This window comes from Castor canadensis, chromosome 7 (assembly GCF_047511655.1).
Source record: "Castor canadensis chromosome 7, mCasCan1.hap1v2, whole genome shotgun sequence".
In the NCBI taxonomy this organism is placed as follows: Eukaryota; Metazoa; Chordata; class Mammalia; order Rodentia; family Castoridae; genus Castor; species Castor canadensis.
This window is the reverse complement of record NC_133392.1, coordinates 7,434,298-7,450,838: the sequence shown is the minus strand read 5'-3', so window position 1 is coordinate 7,450,838 and position 16,541 is coordinate 7,434,298. Positions and strand designations below refer to the sequence as shown.

The 16,541-nt window shown below is 46.9% G+C and overlaps 1 protein-coding gene across 14 annotated transcripts in view; it reads right to left on the bottom strand.

Moving 5' to 3' along the window:
* Ctbp2 (C-terminal binding protein 2) overlaps window positions 1–16,541 on the bottom strand; it is a 148,410-nt gene that overhangs the window by 53,120 nt on the left and 78,749 nt on the right. The window contains exon 1 of one of the 14 annotated variants that reach the window (XM_074078111.1): window positions 14,026–15,775. The exons of the other annotated variants lie outside the window; for them this stretch is intronic. The gene's annotated coding sequence lies outside the window, so the exon portion shown is untranslated. Of the gene's footprint in view, window positions 1–14,025; window positions 15,776–16,541 lie in introns of those variants that run through there. 14 annotated transcript variants of the gene reach the window in all.

The window sequence follows — 16,541 nt, the reverse complement described above, 5'->3', positions numbered from 1 at the left end:
GTCTTTGTTACACTTTGACTCAGGTCACAGGTCCAGGTTCTGGCCCATCCCACTTCCTGTCCACAGGCCCCAAAAAGGCCTCACAGGAAGCTAGGCCCAGCCCCGCAGCAGGAATCAGGCCTGGTGCAATCCACAAACGAGGGCTGTTTCAGCCTTCCCATTGGATTTAAGACATGGACGCCTTCTAGAATCAGTACCTGTTTTGTTCTTTATAGACTGTTTTATAGAAGCTGTGACTTAGGAAGAAAGTCACCTGAATTTAAACACTGTGTGGTGGGCAAACCAGGGTGCCCAGTTTCACTCACATTTGGAAGAAAAGGCAGGAAGGAAGCCAGAAATGGTTTCTGTTCTTCCCAAAGGTATCTACTTTAAAAGACACAAGCACAAGGAAATTCCTCAAAGAAATGCTTCCACTGATAGATCGCACACACAACACTGTGTCTTTACAAGGTACTCCCGTGCACTGTCCTTACGCTGCCTCCTGACTGCCGTGTCAAACTGTCCACTCCTCTCCCACTGATCCACCGAGGATCCTGAAAGACAGCACAGAACTCATGGGTGTGTGTCATGACTACATTCCTGCAGCAGTGAAGTCTCACTATGCATACAGACATCAGATAACAAAGTCAGCCAAACTCTGCACAGGAAGACTCCATCACCACCAAAGTCAACTTCCCAAGTTCACGTGGGTCACCATGACCTTCAGTTTGTTCCTTTATAACTGGAAAAGGCCGATAGTTTTTGTACAGAGCTTCCACAGGCTTACTGTATGCACTGCTGGGACCTAGCTCTAAAGGGAATAAAAAGTCTTATACTTACAGAAAAAAAAACAAAATACAAACAATGCTGGTTCTTTCAAGGTGCAGGTGGGTCTGGCTGGCTTAAATAGGAGAAGGGCAGCTCATGAAGGTACATAATTTCATTTCAGGCCATGTGGAAAACTGTTTTGAGAAAGGGCAGAGGGAGGGAGAGACTACAGACTTTAACTCTGAGAACTATCAGGATTTGGACAAAATTAAGCTTTGACCTAAAACATGCCACCACCTACCTATTCCAATTCACACCTGTCTTGGACCTGTGAGAAGAAGTGGGACCTGATTGTCACCGCAGTCCACAGACTGCTGAAGGAAGTTTTACGTTGGTCTTTAACCTTGACCTCAGTAGCAAGTTTCTAAGGCAGCTGAAGCAGAGGGCATCTCAGCAGTGTGTGTGCCTCCCTAGCCAACTGCTTGCCAGCCTTTGTTTACTCTCACCAGGAGCCAGGAGCAGGTGTGTTGGGGCACTTGTGCTGGATCTGGCTTTACTGAATTTTGGATGCACATAGGATAGAACCAGCTCACCCCTAGAACTTCACAGGTTAACCTGTCTGATGTACCTCTGAACGAGGCCCACTGTCCTGTCCTGGGGTTCATCCTATGTAACTGAAGTTCTTGAGTGGTGGGCGGATATGAACCATTTATCCACGTCATTCTTTCTCAGAGGGAACAATCTGCAGAGTCTGAACATATGTGACCACGCAGTGGATCCACACGCATTTCCCCAGCACTTATTTTAAGGCATCGTGAGCTATTTTTACCCTCCGTAGAAACACTGCCAAGGGAATCCACAGAGGAAAACAAAGGAGCTGCAGTGGCTTGGGTGGCTCTGTTTCATACTTCCACAGGACAAGTGATCCTGTGCACTATCCAGTCCCTTGTCCCAAAGAAGAATGTCACAAATGAAGTCATTTCACATTGTTTGAGAGCAAGTACTTTTTTTTTTTAAAGGAAAAACTAAAAAGTGACTGTTAAACAAACAGTTTTTTTTTTTTTCATTGCACTGCTGGCTGTGACATTCCACCTACAACATTGATTCTGAGCAACTGACAAATATGATTCTGCGGTGGAAGAAGGACTGGTGCTTAGGCCACAGCAGGACAAGTTCTAGAGCCTGACTTCTCCTTGCAGTGTGGGACAGTTATGCAGAAGAGGGACTGAGGCTACTGTGTGGGCTGATCATGACCAAGGTAGCCAAGAAAGCTAGAAGGGGCGATCTCACAGGGATATAAGTTTTGTCCAGCCAAGGAAAGAAACCAAACTAGCCCTCTTCTCCAGGATGCCCCGTCCTCAACCTGCAGACCACAAAGACTGGTTCAAGGAAGTGACTCCCACTGACCAATGAGTGCAGGGAATTCTAAGGGGCAAAGGTGGAGGGAAGAGCATGCAGCAGGCCATGTGTGCCGTTGGCCCTGTTCTAGAATATTCTGGTTGCCCCTGGAGGTGCCCAAGGACACCCCACAGCCAGCCCTTATTATTTCCTGGCTCCCCTTGGCCCTTGTAATGCTAGACTCTCACAAGATTCCAGCAGAAGAAAACAGCCCTGGTATGTACCATCTTATTTGCACTCAAAACATCCTTCTTGGGACCATCCCAACAAGCTGAGCACACTATTTTCAACTAAGGCCCTGGCATTGTCTAGGAATGTTTTCAGGACCAAGCAAATTGCTAAAGCAAACATCTTACTTTCCTCTGCTAGGCCAGCCAAGCGCTGTGAAAACACTTCCAGGCAGGACTTCCAGTGGAACTGCCCCCTCTTGTGGAACCGCTGGCAACAGACACCCAGGTTCAGGGCAAAGCTTGGCCACCACTGGCTTTGTGGAGCCCACACCTTCTTGAGGGTGGTTCCTTCAGCAGCCACCCCGCCCTTCACACCAGAGCCTCCGGACAGCAGGTGCAGCAATAAGAACATTCCAGAGCCTGCAGTGCCCCAGGCACGGTTCTTAGCACCTGGCACCTATTCACTAATTCTTCCCAACAGTCGTAGGAAATGGGTATTACCCTCAAAATGGCAAAACCGGGGCCCAGCCTGGAAAACAACTTATTCACGCAGACACCACTGAGGGTAGAGGTGGGCCCTGATGCCAGGGGTTCACTTAAATGCTAAAATGACAGGGCTGGGCCAGAAGCCAGAATGACCCCTTGCTGGAGAGGGCTGGAGAGGCAAAACTAAGTGAACCTGCAATGGTGCCCACAAAGGAACACGAGTGAGTTGGGAGTGTTTGAGGCCTGGAGTCTGTACCCCTCAGTTCTGGACAACTAGAAAGAGTACCCTGGACGGGATAGTGAGGGAGGGCACATAGGTGCTCACAAAAATCACACACCGTTAGACTGCTTTATATAACAAATAAAGGAGGCCTTATCTTTTAGTAATGCACAATGAAATGCTGCTGGTGTAATTAATGAAACCACCACGGCTAGGATTTGCTTCAAACATGACATGGCGTGACGCTGGCCACCAGTTAACTATTGAAGTAACTGGCCAATGGGCACAGCTGCTTAGTGGGTCTTTTTTTTAAAGCTGTCTATGAGATGGGGACAATGTCACCTACTTTGTGAGCTCCTGGGAGGATGCTGGGCGGCAGACACACTGCAGAGTTTCCACAGCAAAGTGGCCACTGCTTTTGTGGAGACCATTAGTGGTGAGGAATCCTGAGTCTTTGCAATAGGCCTTCTGGGCGTCTATTTTCCAGGTGGGCCAAGGAGGCTGGCTGAGCAGATCTCTGTGCTCAGATCATCTTTCTGAGCCTGACCCAAAGGATGCCCACCCCACCCGCTGCAGAGCATAGCCTCAGACAGCAGCCCCGATCTGGACCTCAGCTGCCACCCTGTACCGTGCAGCACAGACATGGCCGGTCAAACCAAGAAAGAACAATGAGCAAATTGTTACATCATTCTCTGTACAGAGTGATCTGGAAAGCTAATCACAGTTGCTCTGGACACATCTTCACTTCTGATGCGGGATAAACATGTGTGAACTGCTCTGATGGGTAAAACAGCATACCTGAATCACTGCTTATCTGAAAGCCACACATGTTTTACCCACGTGCCACAAGGCCTGACACACCCCAATGAGGAACAAACATTCATTCATGTCTGGGCTCTGGCCATGAGAGGAACCCACGAAACATGCTGGCCACCCCAGGAGAGCACCCAAATGTGACACAAGCCTTTCCTCCTGTGGCAAAGCTATGCAGTCTCTCTCAACAAACACAAAAACAAGGGAAATTTCTTGCCCTCTGGCTTCCCTCCAGTAGTAAAAATTAATTGCCACATAAAATTGCTGATTCCTACCAAATGAAGCTATACAATTTATCAACTCGCGGATGGAGCAAACTCAATAGTGGTTTAACTACATCACCTGAGTTATTGCTGTATTTTCTGCCCGTGACAGCTTTACGGGGATGTACATTTTGCGAATTCATTCGTGGAGGACAAACTTCCAAAGTAAACAAAGGCACTAGGCAGACACAGCTCCCCAGTGGGTTTTGTCACTCTGGTTCTCAAAGCTGGCACAAGGAGGCTAGACTCCTGGGGGAGAGGGGGTTCCTCCCACAGGACCCCACCCCCTGCCCCAGGCAGGGACAATGATTTGCTTCCCAGGCTTCCAAACCACCCTACCCACATGGGCTGTACTTCAATGACCCAAAGGCTCTGCACGCTAACTTTAGAGATCCTTGTAAATTAATTTCCCAATGCTACCTTCATATAGGCATCCGGTTATTTAAAATGCATTAATAGTAAATCACTGCCAATCACTTTTTTTATTTTCTGCAGAGCAACGAATTTATAAATAGCTTACATGGTACAGTAGACATTTACATGTAAAGTAACAACAAAAGTGACAGGGACACAGGAGGCGCCACATTCCAAAGGTAGAGGTCATCTTTGTTTTATTGGAGTCCTTTGAGCGCCTGGACATCCTTGTCATTTCATAGGCATTTTTCTCCCCTTGTCCCTTGCCTGTTAGACAACAGAGGACTAGTCTTTTTCTAATATGAACGAGGCCAGGCTCGAACAGGTACATTCCCTTCAGGTTTCCACTATCTCTAGAATAGACCAGTACTTCTAAACTCACCAAACCCAGGCTTTTGGAGAAAAACAACTTTGGGAGGAAGGCTAGGGGGAGCAACAGATACAGCAAAGATAATGCAAGGGTCACCTAACTGTCTTCAAAGGAAGATAAACAGCTAAACAGCTCTAAGTCCTAAAGGAGAAGCTCCCTAACTGAGGATTTCTGGCACATTAAAAAAAAAAAAAATGCCATAACCCCCAGTTGAAGTTTGCTTTACGTTCTATCTACAGTCGTAAGAAGGATACAAGAATCTGTGTTAGCATCATGTTCTCAAGTACAGCTGGAAACAACCCAACTCACAAGACACTAGGTGCACCAGAGTCAAGTCATCAACAGGCATGGGTTTCCCTCTCCCCCATCTCTGGTCATTTCAATTTGTCTCTTGTTAACCTCAACTCCTCTGGGTCCATGGAGAGAAGATGTGGGGACTGTGCCCAAGGTTTGTGGTCAAAGTCATAGGAAGAAAGACCAAGAATGAAACCTTTCTGGTTTGGTTGCTTACCTCAAAGCTGGTTTTGTTTTTTTCTTCTCTCTTGGCCAAGTTTTACATAAGATTTCAGTTTCACAAGTCCTACCCTACTGACTTTCCAACTTAATCAGCAGAGAAGATTCTCTAATGATTATCTTAAACACACCCACAGGTAACCACAACTACTTTGCATAAAACACGAAGTGCCCAGGAGCACTGCTGGTTGGTGATGAAACATTTGCCTCTAGAAAATTCCATTCCTGATGCCATGGCTGCCCAGCTGCTCTACAAAATCTGTGGGTCAGGAGGCTGCTACAGAGAATGTGGGCTCCGGGATCTGGTCTTGATAGGGAGGCCAAGCCCCCATCAGAACCCGAAAGAAAGCCCAGTGGCCACAGGGCTTTGTCCCAATCAGAACCTACCCAACAAGGGCCCATCCTTTTGTAATAATTCACTGTGCTGCACACACTTAGGATCTGTGCACTCTTCTAGATGAGTGATATGCTTTTTAGCATTGCAAACAAATCAAGGAAAAGTCAACATTGTGATTCAGTTCACACCTGGCTGCCAAGACTCTTTAGCAAGACCCAGGGAGGAAGCACTGCTTAAAGGAGGCCTGCTCCTTGGGCTTTGTTTCACTGAGTCTGGGAACTGGGAACTAAGTGGGGGCCCCAGACAAAGTGGAGAGTAATTAGAGGGGGGGATCTGGAGCACCAGTGCAAGCCACACGACATCTTCCCAAGGCATAAGGGAACAAATTCCTATCCACACACATTCCTCTTCGAGCTATGTGGTCCACCCTGGCTTTCCACTCTGACCCTCAAAACCAGAGTCACTGTCCTCTCCATGACAAGCTCCCTTGAGCACACCAATGTTCTACTGCCCTGGCCCAAGACTCTGGGTTGAAGGATGTCACAATCACAAACCCCACATTGTGGCTTCATCAGTGTGGCGGACACTAGGCACAGCTGGCCACCACTCTCTATCAAGCCATGTGACAAAATATAAACCCCAGCAGAGCGATAAACTCCATGCTCAGTGACAGGTGGAGTCATCTACCTCAGGACAAGCAGAACAGCAAAGCCTCTAGCTGGAACCTCCTCTATTTTCTCAAGCACAGGTGCATAAGGCTGAGTGGGGACCAGGAAGGTTCCAGGAAGGGGACACAGGGAGAGGAAGGTGCACCATTTAAGGAGGGAGGCAGACATGTGGAAACAACAGGGATGCTGTGATGTCCCTGTGCGATGGGAGCCATAGGGGACAGACACCCTCGGAACACTCTTCAGTCTTCATGAAGCAGAGTGTAGACAGTGGAGGAGGACAACACTCAAACAGAAGACAGCTGACATTCTAGTTCTGCCACTTACTATCCAGCCTCGTGACCCAGAACCCATCACCTCAGCCCTTCACACCTTGGGGAATCCTTCTCAATGAAGGAACTTTGTCACCAGGATTTCAAAAATGTGCCCAGAGTGAGACTACCATATGTTGTCCCTCAGAAAATATGCCTGAGGAGAATTCAGGGAAGCTGGAGTGGTGACTTATCTCTGTATGCCTCCCTGCATGGTCTTTCTGGTTCCCACAGGAGTCTGTGGTTAACTGAACACAGGCAAGGCCACTGAGTTCCTGAAGGTTCTCAGACTGACTCCAGAGCCACAGTGCAGGGTAGAGAGCCCCTTCAGGGCCAGCAAACATGTCCCTGAGCACACACTATACTACACTACACTATACTGGGAAACTTATGGGTTCCCCCTCCCATAGGAATTTTTTTGTTTTAGAGGAACACAAAATATGTCCCTTCCAAGGGCTGGTCATTGGTGGCTCACGCCTGTAATCCTGCTACTCAGGAGGCACAGATCAGGAGGATTGCAGTTTGAGGCCAGCCCAGGCCTCAAAAACCCCATCACAAAACAAAAGGGCTGGTGGAGTGGCTCAAGGTGTAGGTGCCGAGTTCAAGCCCGAGTACTGGGGAAAAAAAAAAATAGTCCTCTGGAAAACTCATAATACAGTCTATCTAATCTAGTCTAACCATGAGAAAACATCGAGACAAACTACAGTAGAGAGGCAATTCACAAAGAACCCGACTGTGACCAAAAATGTGGACTTCAGTTATTAATCACACACCTGCTGCTAACTGGGGGTGGGAGTCGTGCAGTGGCTGTACTGTCTTCCATGTTTCGATTAATTCTAAAACTGGTCACACTTCTTGCCATCTCGATGCTCAGCGTATGGTAACCACCAAAGTATGCAAAGGGAGGGCGTAAGTCCTAACCTGTCCCCTACACTGGGCAGGGCTCTTGGTGACACCAACTGCAGAGGACATTGGAGCAACATCCTGGCAGATCTAGAATTCTGCTCCAATGACAATCTTAGACTGTCGGGGACATGTCTGATAACCAGAAATACGCCGAGCCACTGCTAGACACAGAACAAGTACTGCAGAATACCATTCCCAAAGTCACTACTCTGAAATTCTGTTACACTAAGGAATCTGAACTACGTACAAACCCAGTGATATAAACCAAAGGAAGACATGACTTTGCACCTATAACCCTCTTCCCCTCAAAATAGCAAGCTACTAAGAGCTAGAAAGCAAATAATGCTGTACTTGCATTTTGGAACGTAAGGCTTAGGATCAATGAGAACAAGAATGTTCCTAAAAGATAGGCTGCTCGTTTTGGGAATGGGGTGGGGATAGGGGACACGGAAGAAGTGACTTCATGGGGGCCATGAATTCACCTCTGGACTACAGGGAAAATGCCTAGGGAGCACTTGAGCCCACATTTGTGGGCTTTCTCAATTAGATCCTGGAATAAAGCAACTGTGGTTTGTCACCAGCCTCCACGAAAGGGGTTTCTGAACAATTGCCCAGGGCCTGGAAAGCTGGATGCCCCAGACCAGCAGGTCTCTGGTAGGGGTTCACTGTACCATCAATCCCCTCATGACTTGGTGGCTAGGCCTTGCCCTGCTGGGGATTGCCAGTGTCTCATGCTTTTCCAATAGGCGGTCCTGGTCATCTCTGTGAGCCCTAGGTCCCTCTCCGTAAAGCCTATCTTCCACTTGTCTTGTAGTCTTGGGTTCTCTGGATTCTATCACATAGACTTGCACAACCCAGCTTCATTTCTGATCCTCCAGCTCTCATCCCCAGCAGGGAGATAAGTTGCAGGATGGAATGCACCCATGCACACAAAGGGCCTTGGGCAGAGCAGGTGCCCATGACACTCCCGCAACAGCTGCAAGGACGGTCACTCCCAGTTGACTTTCCTGTGATCAAGGTTCCTGTCCCCTGGCTTGCTATGGGGCTGAGTGACTACTTCCCCCAAGCCTCTGGGCATCCCTTCAAAGCCACAGGCTCTTCTGCTGGCTGACAGGGTCAGCACTGCAAACCAACTGCAGGGCAGCTCCAAGGTTAAAATTCGAAGTCAGTTAGGCAAGGGCTAGTCCCCAAAAACATCTGCAATGATGCATTTACAAAAACAAACGATGAAACAAAACAAAAAACACCTGCTCAAAGTTTCCACTTGGACAATCTTTTTTCCAACATGAAATTCCTAACACATGACAATGGTCCCTTCTGTCTGCTATGCATTTTATCAGAAAATAGGGGCTTCTGCTGCCACCAATTCAGGGATATTCTCACACAGAAATCTCCTATTTTCAAGAGTTCTCCCCCTCCCCACCTTCTGAGCAGACTGGCTCAGCTCTCTACATCTGCTCCACATCCACATGTTTCTGTGTCCTGTGAGGGGTCTGCACTGTCCACCCACCTGGCACTGACCGTCTGCTGAGGGAGGAAGGGGCATTTGAGGGAGACCTCAACTCAGGAGACAGATAGCCCTGGGGAAGGAACTAGGAGCCAATGGCTACTAAAGGGCCTGATGAAGAAACCAGGAAACCCAAGGCAGAATTCACGGGGCCGGCCTGCTGCTGACTGAGGAAGTGGCAGAGGTGGCCAACAAATCAGCCATGTGTGCAGCTAGCTCCAGCCAGTGTGGGACAGGAAATTGATCCAGTATGTAGAAGGCTCCCATTCCAACTGCTGGAACATGGCGAGGGGAACCCACCCCAAAGTGAAGGAAGACCAGAAAGATGACAGTAAAACTTACAAGACTCATACTAAAATGGAACAAACGGCCATGACAGCTGGCCAAGAAGCCAGAGAATAAATAAATGGGTTAGGTTTTAAGAGCTGTTTAGAAAAGCAAAGTTCACTAGGGCCGCTGAGAAAATGATAGCAAAATAAAACCCTTTGCCAATAGAAAGTAAATCTTAAAAACCATAGTGAACAGTCCAATAATTTTTGACAGAGGGATCAAAGAAATCAACTTTCCAGAAATGTATGCCACCATGGCACCACACTTCCCCAATAGATAAACACCTTTGCAGAGAGGACTGCAGTAAACGAGAGCAGGGGACAGAATCTGGCAGATTTGCTGCGGATGAGGCACACAGACGTAGCAGACAGCATGTGTGGTACAAGACGAAAGGGTAGAAAGGCATCTCCTCCAAGCAGTGAGGGCAGCTGGCCTCACATGACTATGACCCTTAGACCTGCAAGGGTTTTCCTTGGCCAAATACCAAAAGACTAGGATAGAACACCCAAGCCACTTCTACCCCTATCCTCACCCCCATTTCATCTTGTGAGATGATGTGAGACAAGGCAACAGAGGAGAAAGACAAGAAAAAAGTAATAAATGCCAACTCCTGGGTCCCTTGTGGCACTTGGGGAGAAAAGTCAATGCTGTTCATCACTAGTTAGCAAATGGAGGGAGAGTCCCCAACATAACCACCTACATGTACATCCTAGAGACACACACAGAGCAGGTCTGGAAAATCCAAATCAAGAAAAAGTTCTCAGAGATTTGGTATGTCCCCTTTGATATCTGCTTCAGGACTAATTATTTTACAAGGCCCCAAATCATTAACAAAAACGTTGATTACAGTTTTGGCAATCATTATTGAAGTCATTACTTAAACTGTTGGATGCAATAAATAGAGATACGACAGAATGGCAAACAGCTGAAATTCCACCTCCAGAGCCCAAGAACACAGTGTTGGGGAAGCAATGCAGCCCGTGGTGAATCCAGTCTTCAGATGTCAACTGTGCCTGATACATCATTCTCCCAACTCTGCAGACCACTGTGCTGCTTTGATGTGGTTTTTAAATTAATCTCCATGTTGATGGTGTCCATTTAGAAGCTCAAAACCATTTGATTTCTCCACCTCTGCTTTCCAATGGTCTTTTTAAAAACATACAATGGACATGTTAATGGATTGGGAACCAATATGCACATGGCAAACACTGTATGTGGCAAATCAACTGCCTTGATTCACACTGGGGTTTAAACATGCTAGGACGGCTACAATGGTTTTACCAGGAAGATTCTCATAGCATACAGGTACATTAGGACTAAAGATATAAAATGGCCATAAGAGACACCCAAGACAGGAGGTGGCCAACGTGTGGTGCAAAGCTGGACACTGTATGATGTCACCTCACACAGGCCCCCATGACAAGGAGGTTCTGTTTATACCTCCACAGATCAGATGTGAAATCCCTAGACCCCAGTCCTCAGATTCACCAGACATCACTAGAAGCTCCATGCCAAATGCAGACAGCTCTCACCCTTGGCACTGATGTTATTTGGGGCCAGACAATTCTTTGTGGCAGGAGTTTATCCCATGCAGCATCCCTGGCCCCTCCCTCTCTGAAGACAATGACCAAAAAGGAGTCCAGACATTGCCAAAGTCACTTGGAAGCAACAGTGCCAATATATTCCTAATGAGGCCAGTGGCCCACACCTGTAATCCTAGCTACTCAGGAGTCAGAGATCAGGAGGATCAAAGTTCGAAACCAACCTGGGCAAACAGTTCGTGAGACCCTATCTCGAAAACACAACACAAAACAGAGCTGTTAAGTGGCACAAGTGGTAGAGCACCTGTCTAGCAAGCATGAAATCCTGAGTTCAAACCCCAGTATTGAAAAAAAAAAGTGAGGACTGGGGATGTGGTTCAGGTGAGAGAGTAATCCCCAGTGTGTGTGGGGAGGGGTAAAAAGAGAGAAAGAGAGGAATATAGTGAGCACAATGAAGAAAAATATAACGGAACAACTCAGGTGACTAGGTATTCCCTACACAACCAGTCATAGGAACCTTGCTGGTAGCGCCAGCGATGGCAAGAATACCGAGCTGGGACTCATCCTCTATGGCAACTCTTGCCTTTTAAACACTGACGCAAAGTGTGACCCAAGGACAAATCGTGGAATGCATAGCACTAAGCTGTTATCTTGCAGTAATTTTTTTCCTGTCTCTTTAAGAACTCTGTGTGCTACTTCCTATTGCACTAGCCTGGGGCTTGTGCTCCTAAGGAGCTCCAGGTTCAACAGGGCAGAGAGGAAGTAGGTGAGGTGCATACTTTGTGTTGGCCAAACTGGAATGGCCTCTTTCTGGGAATGACCTGCAACCCCCAAGGCAGAGTCCACTCCAGTAACAACTGGATGTATTCCCCAAGAGCCTTACTTTCTTCTGCTCCATCCTCCCTTTTTTTCTTAAAGATAAGCTGCAAGAAACTTGCTATATAGCTCAGACCGGACTCGAACCTGCTTCAGTTTCCCAAGTGTTAGAATTACAAGTGTGTGCCACCATGCGTGACTTCTCACTCACCTTCAATCTTCAAATACTGACCTGTTTACACAAACCATTGATAGTAAAGATGTAAGGGGTGTTCTGCAGCCTGTCTACACGTGGGTTCCCAGGGCAGCGTCTACACAGTCACTACCTACAGAACCAGGAACCAATCCTACTTTGACTAGGTCTACCTATATGTAGAACCCAGAAAATAATTAAAAGTGGTAAACTTCACCCATAAGTCACACCCTGAATGGTGGATTGCAAGTATGAAAGGTAGAACAATTAAATTTCTAAAATAAACCAAAGAGAATGTCTTAGGAATACTGGGTAGGCGATGATGGTGGAAACAAAACACTAACCACAAAATGTAAGCCCAGACTTCATAAAAAATAATAACTTTTGTTCTCGAAACATATCCCATGAAGTCAGTGAGAATGCAAAGTAGAGGATATTTTAGTGCAAATGTCCAAACAACTTGCATCCAAGATTTATCAAGAATTTCCACAGTTCTAGTACGCTAGGGTTTCAAGGTATTTCCCAAAACGCCCGTGTTAGAAACTAATCCCCAGTTGAAAGAGCTGGGAGGAGGGCCCCAGGAGCCACATTCCCTTTTCCTCTCCCTTCCATCACAGGATAACACGGCCTACAGGCCCCTGGCCATATGTGGGGCTCCTTGATCTTGGACTTGCAAGTTTCCATGACCATGAGCCAATAAACTTCTGTTCACTATAATTTACTAGTCTATGGTATTCTGCTATAGTGACATAAAACTGATTAAGACACAACATCTGAAACAGACAAAAGACTTGACAGATACCTCTTCGAGAAGGCCAAAATGGTCAGTTAGGCCATCAAGGGGGCCTAACACCATAGTCACCAGGAAAACACAAATGAAAACAGGCCGAAGTGTTACTACAAATCCACCAAAAATCACTAAAACGAGGACCTCAGTGCTAAGAGTTGGGGGGTTGAGGGCGGGCATGCAACCAATGCCCATGGGCACCCACCAGGAATGCAAATTGGCACCACCGTTATAGAAAACTACTAGGAGATTTCCACCAAAGCTAAACATTTGTACCCTCAATAGCTCAGAAATTCTTCTAGGTTTAAACTCAGTTTACCTGATTGGGCCAAAAGGAATGGCCCACAGCAGTACTATCCTCAACAGCCCCAAGCTACAGAACCCTAAAAATCCACAATGCATCAAGTCCATATTTATCGGCAATAAATTACCAACGTATGTTTTATTTTTATTAAGAACAAAAACCAAGATGTAAATAGCACCCTGACCTAAACTCAGCCCAGAACCTGCTTCCCTCCTTTCTCTTTCCAAACACCGGAGAAGCCCATCAGGCAGACAGACACCATCAGCCTCCTCTGGAGAAAGGACCTACCTCTGCCACCTCCCTGCCTTCCTGAGCAGGTGTGCCGAGGATAGAACAGGTATCACACCAGGGTGGCAGCCCCAGCCTGGGGGCTCCCTTAGTAAGACCATCCCTCCTTGGTCATCTCAGACCCCACAGAGGTGTCAACATTGACCTCAAAGAGGGGTCAATATTGCTTCTGGAACTGAAGCCTCAGTTTATGCCTGGGTCACCTTCCTTGTTCTGAAGGACTTTGGCCAGGCCATTCCTCTCTCTCTCCACATACCCAGCATGCCTCCCAGCACCCTCAATTCACCCGGGATTGGAGAAGCAGAGCCGATCCACAAAGCACAACTTACTTTGACAAGGCTCTAGCCAGTGAGCGCACATTACAGACGCATCTGGCTCCAAAGGACCTCACAAAACCAAGTACCAACAGGTCCGTGTGGTTTTGAGATGGCCGAGAGGAAAACAGCAACTGAGTCACAACATGGGTTGAGAATATTAGATCCTTTCTCAGGAATCGCCCAAAGACTTTCAATTTCTTTACTTGGAGTGTCTGTAAGTACAGAACGCAGCTTCCTCCCCAGAACCCCTTTTCTGGTCCTTCCCCCTTTAAATTGCCTTTCTGCCAAGAATCATCTGAACCACTTCCTGCTGACCCATTAATTACCTTAACAAGAAATAACCCCAGCGTGATGTCATCCAAACTTTTACTTCCTGTAGCAAGCAAATAGGTCAGGCCACCAGCCATGAGGTCCAGATGCATCAAGCCTTCGTTTTGGATAGAAGAAATCTTGGCTCTCATATCATTAAAGTTTTTATATTTGGAGAGGCACTCGCCCTGAAGGTTTTATAAGTTAAATAAAAATAAAATGCGTGTCAGGCACTGCTACCGCCAAATGCAGCTATTGTAGGGGTAAACAAGCCCTCGATTGTGTGAAGCTGTGCATGTAAGTTTACAGCATAAAGAAGAAAAGCCACATTTTCAAGACACATGTAATGAGATGCAGGGTATGAAACACATTCAGTGTGCTCCCTGCCTGTGTGAGCTGAGGAGAGCTAGACTTTTAAGTCTGTACGTCTGCAGGGATCCCGAGGCACTTGTGGGTGACGAAAGACACACACGGACAAAGTTAACAGCAAAGGAAGGACCATCTGCCTGGGCTCAGACAACAAATTTACTCACTCTCTTCACCTGGCCTGGTGGCCAACATTGACCAGTGTTTATATTCTTCTGAAGGAATCAAAGAATAAAGCTGTGTCCAAAAGAACTTTCTGCAAAGTTCGGTTTGGGATTTCCAATAAAAACAGCTCTCTCTGTGGCAAACAGAAGCCTGTCCCTAAGAATGGAGACTTGGGTTAGCTGATGAAATTTGGTTTACCCATGGAAAAACCATGGGGGTGACACAGCCTGACTGGCTGCATTCTACACTATCTTCCCATCTGGTTGCCTCCCTACTCATTCTCACTTCATTTCTAGCACTGAGTCCAGATGAGGCCCTAGTGGAACCTGTCCTCTAATTTCAGCATCAGAGTCACCTTGGGTTATGGCTTCAACAGCCAAGTCAGACCTGAGTCAGGTGATGTCACTGAGTGGGAGGAAGGTGGGTGCCATACAGTCCCTGAGCCACACAGGAAGATGTGCTCTGACCTTGTCATCACACCTTCTCCAAGAATCCGAGCAGAACCCTCCTCAAGGAGGCCCCAGGTTTGGGTACTGCACCAATAATTGAGAGGCTTCTGGAAAGTACTTCCTGTATGAGAGTTCCCAAATACTGCCTGAGGAAATTATTTTTGTTTGTAGTTTGCCAGAAACAAGGTTTTAGTACCAATCATTCTGTATTTCCAACTGAACTCAACCTGCTCCATTCACGAGTAGATTCTTCTCCTTCCACAGCTTCTTAAACCCAAAGCAGGCTGCCCAGTGCCTGACAAGTTCTACCAGAGTTGACAGGAGGTCACAGGCAGGCCAGACTGTGACATCAACTGCCAGGCTGGGGACAACTTGAGGCAGGGCTCTCCCTAGATCCTGTGGAGGTGACTACATTCAGGAGGATTTCTTAGTATACCTCTTGAGGTGTCCCAACTCTCCTTACATTTTAATCAAACCCTTACCAACGATAGTTCTGGCTTTTCCCATGATAAAATTATGTTTTCCTATCAAGGATCATAGCTAGAATGCTCCTTCTAGACCACTTCAAAAATGTACAAAGCAGCCCAGGTGCCAGTGTGACATCACCTGGCTCTGTAAGAGGGTTCCTGGTTCTTGTCACTTGGCCTATAGTAGGTGGAGGATTTAAGAGACAACATCTTACACAGCTGCTGACTCAAAAGCCAACATTGTTTGTGTTTGTGCATCTTGGAGGGAGGACAGGGACAGACGATGACACTTGAGGACATTCTTGAATGGGCAGTTACCTGTGCACCTCCCCCCACTTTAAAATTTATTAGCATATAAAAATTGCACAGCGGGGAAAACACTGTGACATTTACATGCATGCTTACAACGCATCTTAACCAGATTCATGCCCTCCATTATCCTCCCTCCCCCACTTCTTAGAACAATTTCATCAGGGCCAACACTCCACCAGCCCTATTTTTGTGATGGGTTTTTTCTAGATAGGGTCTTGTGAACTACTTCCCCGGGCTGGATTTGAACCTCGATCCTCCTGATCTCTGCCCTCTTGAGTAGCTAGGATTACAGGCATGAGCCACCAGGGCCTAGCCTCACTGTCCTATTTTCATGCTTATATATAAAGTTTATCCACCATACCTTTCCTCCTTCACCCTCTCCATTTACTCTCTCCCCTCCAACTGGTACCCATTCCCAGACAGGATCTGTTTTACCTTCCTGTCCATTTTTTTAAGTGTATACTGACTAGTCAAAGGCATCTCACCTTGGTATTTCGTGCCTGTGTATACAGTACTTTAACCTGATTAGCCCCCTCTATCACTTACTCTTTATCGTCCTGCTCCCCTATCATTCAGCAGCTTACAGTGCCTTACGTCATGCTATCTTCATTCACAGATGCATCGAGTTTTAGTAGTATAGACTCTGTATCATTCTCCTCTTCTGCTGCCTCTCCCAGTCCCTCTATTACAATCATGTCTCTCTCTCTATACACACACACACACACACATATATGATCATATATGTATTTACGTATACATTTATCTTAGAAGTCT